This window comes from Geospiza fortis, unplaced genomic scaffold (assembly GCF_000277835.1).
Source record: "Geospiza fortis unplaced genomic scaffold, GeoFor_1.0 scaffold381, whole genome shotgun sequence".
NCBI classification, from domain to species: domain Eukaryota; kingdom Metazoa; phylum Chordata; class Aves; order Passeriformes; family Thraupidae; genus Geospiza; species Geospiza fortis.
In genome coordinates, this window is record NW_005054348.1 from 1795404 (window position 1) to 1811446 (window position 16043).

Sequence of the window (16043 nt, forward strand, 5' to 3'; positions counted from 1 at the left end):
ATTTTGAAAAGCTTAATGTTGATCTCCTGACTTGTAGCCTTTGATTATGATCACAAGACCATCCTTTCTCCTGTTTAAGTAATAAAAAGCAACAACAAAATCAGCCTGAAATGAGAAAAAATGTCTATCTTTTGTTGGAAAGTGTTTAAATATTAAGGATATGTGTTGCTGTTTGTTATTACTTTAGGTCACAGAGGAGTTAAGGAAAGGAAATTTGTTAGCACCTTCTTTTAAAATGGCTATCTCCCTGAATGTAGGCTTGATCATCAAGATGATTTGATTCTGGCCATTTTATTGCAATGACAGCCTCCATCTGTGACTGAGCTGCACTGTGTTCCTCTTACAGCTGTGCAAGCAGATTGTAGGAGCTGTTACACTGTACACAGGGTTGGGAGAGAGGCTGTGATGAAAGCACTGGAGCACAGAGCCAAAGGTACCATTCCCAGCCTTTCTTGATTCCTAAATCACATTCTGCATTTCTGTTTTTCAGGTGGAACATTACACTGGAGCTGAAGAAGCAGAACCCCCTGGGATGAGTCATTTGTATATCCTGTGATTGTGGTTTTGTTTACCATCCTGCCAAGACAAAGATTAAAATCCTTTGAAGGATGACTAAAAATTGTTGTATGTTGCTGCTAAAAAAGCATCAGCTGTCTACATTAGTGTTATCTTCTAATTTTTGTAATCTTTCTCATTCATCTCCTTAAGACTTTGTGTTAACAGGAACAGACATCTAGCTCTCTTAAAGGGCCTAGCATTGCTATGGCTGGCTGGGACAGCGTTAGTGCTACTGAGGTGAGGCTTCTGGTGACATCCAAAGTATGAGAGCAGGATTTCCTGAGCATGGTCAGCACAAGCAAGATGTGTTAAAGCAGCTGGTATGTAGAGTGCATGCCACAGGGGAGAGCCTCTGGTCTCCAGCATCACCTTGTGAAAAATATGTATTCAAGAGCTGAGCTGGTAAGGCATCAGCAGTGTAAGAAAAACTGATCTCACTTGTGCACTGTAGAGACATCATTCCAGATGCAAGGGTCCTTCTTCTGTCTCCATGGTGTCCATATGAGTTCTGTCTACAGTCGTGGTGACTTGGACACCAGTCTCAGGCCCCTGAAGCAGCAGCTTTTTCTAAGTTTTCGAGCAGGGACCCTGTTGTACAGTGGGAGAGGATGGCATATATAGTCTGCTGCGCTGCTCCACTCAGTCCCCTGCTGCCAACACCAGTTTAAAATTTTTTTTTAGAAGACAGATGAAGGTGATGATCAGCTTTCATTTCCTACCAGTCATGAATAGCTGAGAGATGCCTGAGTTGATTTCAGGGCATGACAGGACTGTGTAGGAAGAACCAAAGCCTTAAAGACCACTCATGTTATTGTCATCAGACACCTTCAAGTAGCAGCCTGCTGCGATGGCTCCATGCTTACCTGAAACAATTATTTGTGACCTCTTTTAGATACAGACTCTGACCAAAAACTGATGTTCTTGGGTCTTGAAGAAGACTAGAAACTGTAGAACTGCTGGAGGGGGAAATGATTCTATCTGAGTCTTCATCAGGAATTTGGCACCACTGCACCTCAGCTCTGCCAGTTTGAAAAGGATCACAGTGGTGGCCATCTGGAAACTTCTAGTTTATTCTAGGCAGTGTCACCCAGACAGTGGCTGGTGGCTGGGGGACCTGCAGTGGGCATTGCTGCAGTGTTTGGAAGCAGAGGTGAATGGTACAGCAGCACTCCTGGAAATGCTGATAGATGAGGTCCCCAAGAAACCTCAACAGGAACTTAGTCTGATCCTCTTCCCCAGCAAGTCCTGAAGAGCCATTACCTAACCCAATCTGTGCTAAAGCAGATGTTAGAGACATGTAGGGCTGGGGCGTGAATATCACATGAGGGGACACACTGCATACAGTAATGGTCCAAATAATCTTTTTCTACTGAACTACACTGGAGCTATTGTTGCTGTCTGGCTGAGCATCTGACTGAATATCTATAGCAAACATTGGTGAGAATTTCTTCTGACCACTTGTGTAACCACATGTAATATTACTTGTGATTTTGATTAACTCTCTTACCAGGATGAAAGTTAGTAGAAATTGTTGAAGAATATGCTTGAACAAATTACTATAACCAATAACTGACATCTGATACCAGGTTTTTCTCAGTTTCCTCAGGAAAGGAGCTGGAATGCATGAGCTAAGTAAAAGTTATTTAGAGATATAATCACAAATAGTGTAATGCTCTAGTCAAGAAACAAATACAGAGAAGATCTAGTAGCTGATCAGGTAATGGTAATTTGCAATGAGTATCTATTAAAGGCAAATCTTAACAGACTCCTCTGATTAATTTTATTTTTCAGCCAAAACATACACATGGAAACAGTACTGTTTGTGAGTGTAATTAATATTCTTGTGGGAAAACCAAGCATTTTGTAATAGAGAGAGCCAACCAAATACTTAGTGCAGTAAAAACTGACATATTATGTGGTATTTTACACCTCAATAATGTTTCGATATTTAGTCACAACTTCATTCAAAGTTAATATTATGTATTTTATTTTCATTGCCAGTGTAAAATGCTTCAAAAGAAAATCCCAAATACCCTGGATTGTGAAGTATGCACAGTGCTAAGCTGAGCTAACAAGAACACCCTGCAACTAAAAAAAGAAAGAAGTTTTCTGTGCATCAGGAATAACAAAAGAAGCAGGAGCTATGATCATTATATTAAGCTGTGCAGCCAGTTGCCAAGTGCTAATCAATAGACACAGATTTAGAAACAAACGTAAGTCCTTTCCAGTAACAGAAGTAAGCAGAGGGCTCAGCAATAGCATAGCAACAAACCTGCTGTGCCTGGAGGAAGCCATTTCCATCACTCAGGCTCCACTGCCATCAGTGGTGACACACGTGGGCCCTGGAAATGGCACTGCTTCAGCACTGAGTGCAGGCAGCACTGAGGCTTCTCTGCTCCCAAATTACACACACATGCCTTCTTGGCTGAGTAGAAATGTCTGTTTAAAATTGTACTCACGGTAAGATTTATGTCCTATCTGGCCTGGAGCCAGCAAATGACAAATTGACTTTGTACAAGATGCATAAAGACTTGCAAGCCTGATGCTCTCACTCTCAGCCAGAAGAGCATTTCCAGACTTTCAAGTCCTGCAGACTTCTGGACCTTCATCAAGTGCTTGTGCTTGTCTTCCAGTGTGGTGGGCACAAGCTCAGGGTGAGCAGGATTTCAACTCTATCCTGGCTTTGGACCTCTGCACTCCTGCTCAGAGTGTGTCTCCTCTGCCCACAAGAGTCACCCACCTGGGAAAAGACACCCCTCTCCCCACCCCCATACAACTGCATTGGCCCTGGTGCCTCCCAGCAGCCTCAGTTCCACAGGCTAATGATAGCTCAAGAAGTTAGAATAAAACAGGCTTGCACAAGTTTCTGACAGACCTGAGCCTTGCTTACACAGCACCTGACACACACAGCTCTAGATTACCCTCACAGCCCACTTCATCCTCACGAATCTGAGTTTTCTTTGGTTCAGGTCCATCCTTTAGTGAGTCAGGAGGAGTTCCTTTCCTTCTTCAGTTTAAGGCTTTGTCTTCTTTTACCTTCAGTGGTGAGGAGGGGAGAGGGGCAATTTCAGGGTTCAGTCCACCCCACATATGCATATCTGCTGGATGGACTGAGTTGCCCTCCAGAGGTTTCTATCCCTCCCCACTTACTATATAAGAATTTTTATTTCAGCTGCATGTCTAATTTATTGTAGGGAGAAGTTAGGTACGACAAATATCAAGATCCATTTATCTACTGCAGATGTCTGATTTCCAAGCAAAACTCTAAATGCCACTAAAAGATTTAGAAATGTCCAGACAGATGTGCAAACAGATTTCCTGGTCACCTGAAGGTACAGCACCAATGCAGGAATTGCTTTAGGTCTCTGTGTCAGACAGAAAATTTTGCTGTAGTATTTCATAGTGTCTTGTGCTGCATTTTGTCTCCTTGAAATTCAGAAGAATCTTCCTCTTGATATAAGAAAAGAAAGGACTTTTACATCTGGAAAATTTCCAAAAGCTTTGCAAAGCTGAGAAGTCAAATTAAATAGTGATTACATGTTTTCCACAACATTGCACTGGCAGAGACCTGTGTCTTCCTTCATACCAGCTGCTCCTTGGACAGAAATTGCCTGAGTTACCACTCAGACAACTATAATTTTGTAGCAAATCCTCTGCATTTAAGGTGGTATATCTGGTGACTATAAATACAGACTCAAGCATGACAGAACTGCACTTAGCCAGGATCTGTACTGTTTGAGTGTGTGGTGAACTTTGCCTTCATGGTGAGGCTTAAGAGGTGTTCATGCAGACTGAAATCAAAACGAATGGCCCTGACCTTCTTCTTGCAGGTACAAGTCCCCCTCCTGCCTTGTGTTGGCAAAGTACTCGTGACTGTGCCATCAAAGAGATCAACAAGCTGATCCAGTGGAAAACTTGCCCTAGAAAACCAGCAGATTGTTTTTCAGCTGGGTCAGTGGGCTGATCCAGCTGACTGCAAGATCAGACAAGCATGAGCATTCCTGTTCCAGCACCTGAGCTTAGTGAAACTGTGCCCTGAGATGTAGCTGTGGCTATGCAGTAAGTAAAAAACTAATATGCCCAGCAAATACTTGAGGCAAATCCCAAGTCCATATTATACAGGAGGAGCCATAAAGGTGATTCAGTGCATTAAGACTAGTAGGTAGATCAGCATGGTCATGGTCAGGAAAGCTCAAAGAAGCAGTCACAACTATCAATTCTTCATAAAACCCACAAATATTACACTGACAGCTTCAGGGAGGTGCATCAAGATTTAGCGAATTTAGTATTTTTGAAACCTTAACACACTCACAGTGCTAAGGCAGATCACTGTCTTAAAGGCTTTGCGGCTTTGGATCTCTTCACATTTTGCTGAAATCTGCTCACCAGTATTAGCCCTAAGAGGGTTGTTGCCTATGCAGTTGGGATTACACACATTTAGATCAAGTGATTCGGTATTTTATAGCAAATATAATTTCTTTAGTGTGACTAGAATAAGGGGATCCTGGCCTTGCTATCCTTACAGTTGGAAACTCAAAAGGAGATATCTAAAACTGTAGACTCTGAAAGGTATATGTAGACTTTGAATTGTGTGGTTTGAGCACCCTTTTCCCTTTTTTTTTCCATTTTTTGTTATTGTTGTGCTTGGAGAAATGACATCTTGGAGACCAGAAACAATTTTTGCAGATCAGCTCAGATTGCTTATTGAGAGTCTTTTTGGCAGAACAGGACAGAGTTTTGAGTTTTTCACTCAGCAGTCTCAGTTCATTAATGTGGCCTTAAGGCCACACTGTTCCCTGTTTATATGCCTATATACAATACTCAAGCAAACACAATGGGATGGCACACTGGAAAGCTTTTAGACTCTTGCACCACTTAGCACAGTCTTTGTAGCTCTCTGCACTGTTTACTCATCCTCCTGCGCCACTGACAGTAAAAGCCTGCAGGAATCCTTTTTCTTTCCTTCCTTTCCTATATGATTTTTTTTTCTCCAGCAGCACTGCAGACACAGCAGCAGAACCAACTCAAAGAAAAACAAACCAAAGTGACTTTTGAATTCCAAGCCTCTGCAGGACTGGCTGCTTGTGTGAAGCTGAAAAGGAGCCAGAGCATACCAGCAAGGAAGCTGCGATTTCATCCAGCAGTCTGACAGAAAATCCAAGGTTCCACTGCAGCAGTTTGTGCAGATGCAGCGACCTCCCTCTGGCTGGGTCCATGTCAAATGCTAACAGAAGAGTGCCCAGGAGGTGGATGCCCGTGTAATTCTGTGTTGCTATCCCTTTGCTTTTTAGTAGCAAGTCTCTGAGGAAACCAGGTAGGCTCTACAGGTTTTTAAACAGTTTTTATTCCTTATGGTGATGTCTAATTTCTAAGGGAAAGGGAAGGTGCAAGGAAATGGGGAAGATGGTTGAGAGGAAGAAAGCTCCCCAAGGAGGGTCATTCTTCTTGCTATGGAGTGGTGGTAGTGGTGTGTGAGGATGTGCAGGAAAATCACCCTGAGTGGAGGTGGCTGGGGCATTTGCCTGGGGTGCAGATTAGCAGGGAAGTCTCTGGTGAGGTCTGGCATGAAGACTCAGGGAGGATTAGCACCAGAGTCACACATGTTTTGGTGTTTGCCCAGGAACTGATATTTGTGGTTTGGCATCTGTGCATCAGCTTGTATGCTAGGTCAGCAGGCAGGGGAGAAACACTGATCAAGTAGGGCACTAAGTTTAGGATGGTGTGTGCTGGGTCAGGGAAACACTAAAGATTGTATCAAACCCATTTGCACCTGTGTGACTCTGGAATGACTCTGCTGACAGCAGTAGACTAATACCGACAAAACTGTGAACAGGATTTTGCCTTATAGTGTGAAAACAAGAAGATTTGGCAGAGGGCCTGGATGGGTGCTGGGAGGTAATCTCTGAATGTATGTGTCTCTGAAAGAGTCTGTGCCGATTGCTGGAGAGATGGCTGAAGCCCTCCAAGCATGCGTCACCCTTCCCTTCACAGGAAACAAAGAGGCTGCTGCACTTCAGACAGCCTACCCTCTGAATTATTCAATGCAACTAAATAACTACAGAGCTCCAGTGAGTTGCATAAAACTGCAGAACTGGCTCACTCCCTTGCCTTGAATCAATAGTATTTTCTCTTTCTGATCGGTACATTATAGTAGTCAATCCGTGGCTTGAGGCAATGCTTAGCACACTTGGAGGGAGAGCTGAAAACATAGTAAGAGGAGTGTGGAGGTGAACTGACAGAACACTGTAAGAGAGGTTCTTGCTGAGGAACAGTCTCCTGCTCCTTGTGAGAGAGTGACAGTGTCTGAAATAGAGCATGTTTTGTGCCTTGTTCTGTCTACAGAGCTAGTGCCTGCCCAAAAATGCTGATCTGGAGACAGAGAAGCAGAAAAGCACAATGGCTGAGTGTTGTTACAGAGACTACTTCATGTGCTGGGTTTATTCCAAAACAGGCAATGCAAACCCTGCATACCATCCATGCTGACTCTCTTGCACCCTTTCTCTTGCCAGGATCATCATTCTTCTTGTCAGATTCCCCCACAGTGCCAGAGCTGAAGCTGTGTCATGGTTTTAAGTCCAGCTGGAGATGAAACACCATATAGCCTCTCTCTTAACACCCAAAGGAACGGGGAGAACACAAGTAAAACTTTTATCTTGAGATAAGAACATTTTAATAACTGAAAGGAAATTAAAATACAACAACAACAATAATAATAATAATGGAAAAAACCAAAGTGATGCACAATGTAATTGCTCACCATCTGCTGACCAATGCCAGACCCCCCCTTCCTGAACCAAGGTCAGCTGTTCTTCTATGTAACTCCCCCTGTTTATATACTGCACATGACATTCTATGATGTGGAATATCCATCTGGTCAGCTTGGATCACCTGTCCCAGCTGTGCTCTCTCCCAGTTTCTTTTGCTTACCTCCTCGCTGGCTGAGCAAGACAGAAGGGAGAAAAAAGTCCTTGACTAGGGATAAACCACTTAGAAAAAACCAAAACATCAGTGTGTTATCAACACCATTCTCATTACAAATCCAAAACACAGCACTGTAATAGCTACTGAGAAGAAATTAACTCTGCCTTAACTGAAACAGAAACCCTTTTCCCATAGCATTATATCATGACACGTTTCACACTGCCCAATATCCCATCACCTTCCCTATTCATCTGTTTTGATAGGTATACATAAAAATATCATTCTCTTAGTCTATGAAATGCCTCTGACAAATGTTCATAAAATGTCCACACACACACACACACACACACAAGTTTATAGAACTCTTTTACTCCATTACTTTGGCCTTCACCTTTGATAACAGTTCTTCAAGCAGGAAACATGGTGTGAGGTGTTGGATTGTTGCATGGTGCATGTTTGAGTCAGTTCTCATTCCAGCACTGCTGCACTTGCTCTGTTTTATCAAAGTCCATTCTTCACTGGTGTGAACGTGGCAATCAGAGGGAAGTCAGGCTCAGATCCCTAGAATGCTTGTGGCTGAGATTGATGCCATGAGATGCTCAGTGAGGTAATGCACACATAGCCACCATATAAAATATTACCATTGGGTAGTTACAACACAGAGTAATGAACTGTTTATTTTCACCCAAAGTCAAATCCATTTGGGATACACATCCTTCTGCATCCTGCACCAAGTGCATCCAGGTTTTTTAGCAAAAGCAGTCCCATGGTCAGGTTTGCCTTTGCTTGAGGCAGGACTACTCCAGGTTTTCCCCAGCACGTCTTTAACATGTACTACAAGAACTTTATCCACTTCTACAGTGTGTAAAATGTTTTGATTGGGCAGGGCCATCCCAATTGGCCCTCTGGTGCTGACTAACAAGGTGGCTTCTGCTGAGTGTGTACCCCAATGCTTGAATGTCCCACCACCCATTGCTGTCAGTGTAGTCTTTAACAGTCCATTACATCACTGGATCTTTCCAGAGACTGGTGCACAACAGGGAATGTGATACAACCACTTAACGTCATGTTCTTCAGCCCAAGTGTCTCTAAGGTTGTCTAGGAAATGAGATCCATTGTGTGATTCAGCTCTTTCTGGAGTACCATGTGGCCATAAGACTTGCTTTCCAAGGCCCAGGATAGCGTTCCAGTGGTGGCATGGGACACAGGGTGTGTCTGCAGCTCTCCTGTGGTTGCTGCCACCATCATAAGCACATGGCACTTGCCATCATGGGATTGGGCAAGTGTGATACAGACAATCTGCCAGGCCTCACCATACTTACATTTCAGCCATTATCCTCTACACCAAAGAGGCTTTACCCACTTGGGCTACTTGATTGCAGCACATTTGACATTCATAGATAACGTGAAGCTGGCATATGCACCAACAGGGAATCAAACATCTCTAAATATCTGGAGCTGCTGGGCTGGGGGGGAAGAGTTTGTCCCCATTAAGGCAGCTCTAGGGAAACGTCCTGTTTGCAGTGCTGCCATGAGCACCCACAAACACTCTGACTGCTGGGGAACAGGCACTGAACCAGCCCCTCACCTCCCCTGACACCACACCTGCACCTCCTCCATGGGGGAACAGACAGCCATGAGCTGTCCCAGCACCAGAGGAGTACTTGAAAGCACTCTTGTGATTGCTCTGTGTCTACTTTACCAGCACCCTGAATGCTGCTTAGCATTCTGTGCATGGATGTGGGTTACATCTTCTGAAGATGGAGATACCCGATGCTCAGAAAAAAAGTGTTTGCAAATATTGAACATTTATGTTTGCTGAATTACCTTTTCTTTTCCAACAAAGGTAAGTCACTAAGAAATTATTTGCTGAACTGGAAACAGAACTATTAGATTGACAATCAGAAATCACAGGGAGAAATGCAGTATCAGCCTTATCCAGAAATATTTTAGACAGCTTTGTTTGTTTTTATGTAGCATTAATACGTCGGTAAAAGCCAGAATCAGTTTGCCAGAAAATTGTAATGTTTGCCTCATAATTTATTCATAGTCTTGTGATTAATAGGTTTATGTGGTTGACCTGCATTATGTACTTTTCTTTAAAAAAATCAACAAAAACGAATCAATATAGAGTGACTATTTTTGTGAAAGATGAAGTTTTGCTACTGAGTCTTTCTAATGTCGCACTGACTACACTGAAACTCATGATATTTAAAGAGGTCAAGCCTTAAAAAAAGTTGCAGAAATATTTAACAAATTGGTAGAAAAATATAACATATAATGTAATTAGCAGGTATATAAATACATGTGATATTATGAAGAAAAATTGATATAACTTTTATAGGAAAAAAAATCTCACAGCTCGATTGAGTTTTTTGGGCAAAGGAAGGAGATGGAAGTCCCCAGTGAAGTCTCAGAAATCTGCCCCTGGAATTGTTTTGTTTGACATAGAAGTTATATGGAAAAAAAAGCACAGTCTGAGGTGAGAGATGGCAAATTCCTCTAGGTAGCAAAAATGAAAGTCAGCCAGGAAAAAAGGGATTTCATGCTATGAGTTATTGGGTTAAAATGGTAGAAAAAAAAAATCAATGTTAACCAAAGAATCCTAACATTGTGTCCAGAGAGAGAGGTGCTGGAGAGAGAAGTCCCGTTACTCTGGCAGAAGAGATCCCTGAGTTATGACAAACAGTTTTATAAAGGGCAAGAAAGCTGAACAAATGGTACACAGTGAATGATTAAATAGCCAGGGAGTCTTCAGTGTGGGAAAAAAGAAGCAGATGAGAGATTTGACAAGGAGTCTCAAAAATATGAGCAATGTAGAGAGAAGAACCACAGAGCCATTATTCCTTCCTTCACAAAGCAGAAGAACTAGACGAAACTAAGAGAAACAGGCGGGTAAGAAGTCCCAAACAAATTAGAGAGGTGCTTTTCACCAGACATGTAATTCAACTTCAGGATACTGCAGGACTTGGTGGGTGCCAGAGGCTTTTGGGGTCTCACACAGCTACTGGGCAAACCAATGGAACAAAAATGAATCAAAGTCTATAAACCATGAAGACACCTCATCTGTCCCAGGACGCTCTTGAACTGCAGACTGCCGCAAACTGGAACAGGTACTGTCACTGTATACGTGTCCTGTTCATGCAGCCTTCTGCAGGCAGCTGATGCTGGGCTGAACAGGTCTGCTGTGACCCAGACGGGCCCTTTTGAAGGTGAGACTGGAATCCATCAGGAAACTGAAACAGTGAAAAAGGCACTGGAGATATTTGCATTGAAACAAAACCAGAAACTGTCCCCGTGTGTCAAACCAAATTGCAATGAAGAAAGTTTAGCTGTCACTAGAATAGTGAGCAGTATCAGATTATTCCAACTGTGTCCAGGCAAAATAAATAGGGTTTTCTTTCTTGCAAGTAGGAAAAGGAGAGATACACTGGAAGTGTGAGAAACAGGGTGAAAGAATTCTACATGAAAGCTTGGCTAAGCTTTATGCAAACAAATATATACTCCTATCACCCCTACCATAGAGTTGATGGGGTTTGGACCTATAGTTCCCAGAGCTATCATTCTGATGATTCGCTCCTTTAAAAAACAGATTGTTATCTTAACAAATTCTTGGGGATAACCTCTATTAGGTCATGAATGGATAAGCAAATTATGCTAGAAATACACAGCTGGAAACAAGATCACCCTCAGGGACCTCTGCATGCTTTTGTGATTTCCTATTTTTGTATTGTTTGCTCTTTATAAAATATCTACCCATTCTAAACTCCAAAGTACAATCTTAATTTTTCAAGAAAAGCAGTGCAAAAAGTCAGAAATGGTGCATAACAGGTGAAAATTAAAATCTGCTAGAACTTTTCCACTACTAAAAAGAGGTTTTTTAAAAATAATACTACTTTCTATGAATTACACAATTTCATAGCATTGATTAGGAAAAGATAATATAAAGCATGTGTGTTATTGAGAACTGCAGATATGCTTTTTGCAGTGGATTAGGAAGACAGTATTTTCCCATGGGTTGTAGATCCAGCTCAATACAATGGCAGGCCTAATAAGGACATGTGAAAACTGCAGTCTGACATGTTTTTAATGAGATTTCATCTCAGTTTCACCTCTCGAACTGGCTCACTTCAAGAACACATCCTTTGCCTGACTGTTTACTGCAGAACAGATGTGAGTTGTTAGACACATGACAATGTGTAACTGTAAGAGACTATGATCTGGTGTAATTCATGCATTTACAAGCCGTGAGTAGGTGCAAACTGAGACTCAAAGTCCTGTCTATGTTTTTAAACCATTTGCATTTCTCATTATGCTTTTCTCCTTCTTTGTAGTGGGAATTATTCTAGCTTCAATAATTTCTGCATAAATCAAGTTTTCTTACATCACCCAAACTCACTTCACTAAAGGCAATTTAATTCTAGCTCAACATACATTGCAACCAGTGATTTACCTCAGCTGTTTTTGAATAAACTTTAAACTGGATTAATTCCTTCTAAATGGAAAAACCAAGGCTGGTCAAAGTAGACTCACTGATTAAAAACTCACAATGCAAATAATTTTTAATTCTTTCATCTAAATTAGATATTGAAGAAGTTTAGGGGTCATATAATGTATTTCCACCAGGCTATCTGGCTACCTCCTGTTCTGGGGCCCTAGGAAATGGGCCCTAGAACCATGAGTAAAAACATCCTGATGTCAGAGTGTGCTGACCAGGAATAACAGCAAAGAAAAATCAAGCATGACTGGAAATCAAGTCCTGCTTGCAGTAGACAAACCTAAACAAGGATTATAAATAACTAGGGAAGACTCCACAACTTCTGAGCTTTAAGCCACTTTTGGAAGCATTTAATTTCACCTTTGCTTTCTACCTGCTAGATAATGTTTTTCTTTTGTCTCTGGTATTTCTATACTACTGTAGCCAAACATGAAGAATCCAAACATGAAGAGTGTTCAGCCTGTATTTCTTTGTCCTTGAATTCATTCAACAGCTTACTCCTCCAACACTGATGTGGAAGTGAGCAGATAATCACAGACTGTTTCTCCCCATGATATAGATAGACCCACACCTAGACTAGTGTGGTTTTTAATGGTTTTTTTTTTAACCATTTCTTGATTCCCTAAGTGCAAAACTGGTTTTGTACTTTGTTCACACTTTTGATTTTTTTAAAGTAGTATAAGAATAAAAGAGTAATGTGCTTCCTTGGGAAAACAGAGTCTTATTCATTCCCTGCTGCAAGGCTGCTCATCTCAGCTGATAAAACATGCCCTTTCCACAAACCACTCCGATTTAAGATCATGGATTTAACACAGATCACATATTATATTAATTACTCCACAGTTTTAAATATTATTTTTATTATATCATTAAAACACAGGTAAATTTTCCAAGACAGGTACATACTCATTGGAAAGAAGAGAAAATGAGACTGTAAAAGGGGCTAACAAAATCTAGGCCTTACATTACATTATCTTTGCAAGGTTTTCAACTGAAACTTTTATGATGAGAGTAGATGGACCTTTATTGAAAAATGTCTAGTGGGTACTTAAGAAATTCCAGGAATGGACAGTGGCTCACTGAACATTAAAATTTTGGAACCATTGACCTCAATCCACTCTCTGTGAACATTAGTACAACACAATGAAGAATTTGAGTACCAGTGTGATCTGTGCAGGTCTCAGTGCTGTGGACTTGCTCTACTGCTCAGGAGAACAGTAGGGGAATACCACTTGTATTCTTGCTCCTTGCTTGTTTTCCATCTTACTATTGTCTCCATTTATGCAGAAGATAAAGAATTGTAGTATAAACCCAGGAAGAATGATGCTGAAATGAGATTCAGGTACTGTTTGTAGGATAGAGGGAGTCATCAGAGAACCAGTGATGCTAAGAAGAACCAGGCTTAATTTGAAGTTATTCTAGTATGAACTGGTGTCATTCTACTTACTTTCATGGAGGTGCTGCAAATTTATATTGATGTAAATGAGTTCAGAATGCTTAGTACTTTACTGAAAAACTCTGATTTGAAATTGAAGAGCAATCATAGTGTTGTATCTGTGCAGGATCTTTAATTATTGTAATTATAAAAAAATCTGCATGGCTGAAAGGTTATACTTTGAAGCATTCAAGTGAGAAAAACATTATCATTCTGATAAAATCTGTAATTGCCCCTACTTATCTTTCTCAAAAATGTTTTTAGTCCAAACAGTTTATAATCTTTTTTTAACACACATGATAACTGTTCAGTGCAGTTCTACTCAGGCTACAGCATACTTCCCTTCTAAAGATTTTAGTAAATACCTTGTGAAGATTCACTTAGATGTGTGTATGTGATGGCCAATTCTCTCCTGGAAACTCTTATTTTCAGTAAAATTTATGTTACCAATCTGAAATGTTCATATTCTTTGCACTATAAAATCTAATATTCCTAGGATGAGTTGATGTGTTGTTGGCCATTGACTTCATTTTCATTGCTGCTGTGACAGTTTTGCTGTACAATCACACAAGGCAATGTACAGCCTGCTTAGCTTCACTGGTCTCCTTGAGAAACCGTAGATAATGTGCAAATGTCAAGCACTGTGTTTGTCCTGTCCTAGATCTGCTTCTGAGGAAAACCGGGCAGCAGCAGAGGGAACAGCAAAGAGCCTTGGAGGTACTGGCAAGCAGGACTTTTGTGGGAGAGGTCAATAGAAACCTCTGTCTTCAGGATGCTGCCAGCAGTGAGAAGGGACACACACATGCATTCATTATCTGGCAACTGTAAGATCTGAGGGAAAGATAAAGTAGTGGTATCTCTACTTTTCAGTAAACAGGAAGTCCTGGTTCTGAGGTAGAAGAGACTTCTCTTTCTTCTCAGCTGCAGGAAGTAGAGAGGATTTGTGTGAGCATTATTAGGGCAAGGACTTCCTGAGCTTGGGTTTGGGAATCTTGGCTCACTTTCCTCTCCAGTAGCTGCAGTGCCAGATGGGATGGGTTGGATTGAATTATACTAAATTCTCCAGCAGTTTAAAATAAACTGGCTTAAAAGTAGGATTTAGTCTGCCTGAATTAGCAACTCCAGGACAGCAACTGAACCACTTTTCCTTTAAGTTCTCTGGCCACTGAAGAGGCTTGGGTGCCTTTGAAAGCCACTTTTCTCCCTGAGCTTCTCAAGGGTGGGTACCTAAGCAGGGACATGGGGTGTCACTGGGGCTCCCACACCCGTGAGAGCTCTGTGACTCTGCTGTGTAACCTTGCTTAGCAGCAAAGCAGTGTCAGGCTCCTCTCCCTCCCTTCCTGTCCTATTGGAATGCTGGTGGCGCTTGCCTAGGACTGCTTTTCTTGAGGGATTTAAGCAATTTTTGAGTGCAGAAGTGTTGCCTAGGAGCTTAATTCCCAGAGAGAGGCACAATTTTGGGGTCTGCACAGCTGGTACTTGCAGGGAAGTTGCTGTCTTGGCTTGGAATAGAGACTGTTTAGCCCAGTACCCATCTGACAGAGATTGCTTGCTCTCTGTCAGTAAGGTGAGCACAAACATGGACAACAGCCAAAAGCAGGTGCCAAGGGAGAAAAAGATGAAAGGTGGCCATAAGTAGATGCCATGGGAAAAAGTATGAGAAGAAGGGTGTACGGGTAGATTGAAGTTTATATTTGCAAGACTTAACTGCTGTTACCTCGTGTGTATCTAAACTTACTTTGGCAGGTGGGTCCTGGGATCCTGCTGTTCGAAGCATTCCCAAGACCTGTCTCTGTCCATCCGTGTAATCCTTGCAGGCAGCTTGGCTTAAGTTTTACGAAGCCAATATGACACCAAGGTAGCCAGCAGGCCCTGGGATGATAAGCAAAATGCAATTACACAGTTCTCACCAGAAAAGGCAGCAAAGGTCAGGGAGTAGGAGGCCAATGCACCAGGGAGAGGCATAAGAATGGTGAGAAGGATACACTTGCTCACCCTCTGTATGTACATTTTTTGTGATTTCAAGAATCAAGATGGTGTTGCCAAACCTAGGCATGAATATATGAAGCATATTCTCATTAATATTGCCTGTACCGTATTGCTCTCACTTTCATAAAAGTACTGAAATGCCATGGCCTTGCAAGGTGAATTCCAGGAGGCGAGAACAGTGACATTCAGTCGAGACTCACTATTTATTTATTTGCCTCCACGAACCTGTTCTGTCAGATAGAATAGCATTCAGGACAACCGTTTCTTCTGGGCATTCCAGCCAAGTGCCAAAGCCCAGCTCCGGAGCCGTAAACCTGCTCCAAGAATTTACCCTGAGCAAACACCGAAGCAGAGCGCAAGCCCTGCGGAGCCCTTGGTGAGCCCACGCAGCGCTGCAATGACAGCGGCTCGCAGCAGCCCGGCAGCGCCAGACGCCAGCGGGCGGACGGCCACGGATACGTGACACGCATGTTTAGGGCGTTTTTAATGTTGACGTTAAAGCCGGGCAGGGTGGTGGCGGTGGCAGCGGTGGAGTGAACCGGGTTAGGGGGGACCTCCTGCCCGTTTGGCTCCCCAGCAGGAGCTGCAGGTCGCCCGACTGCCCGTGTGGTACTTGCCGGGCTCTGTCACGGCCCGGCCACA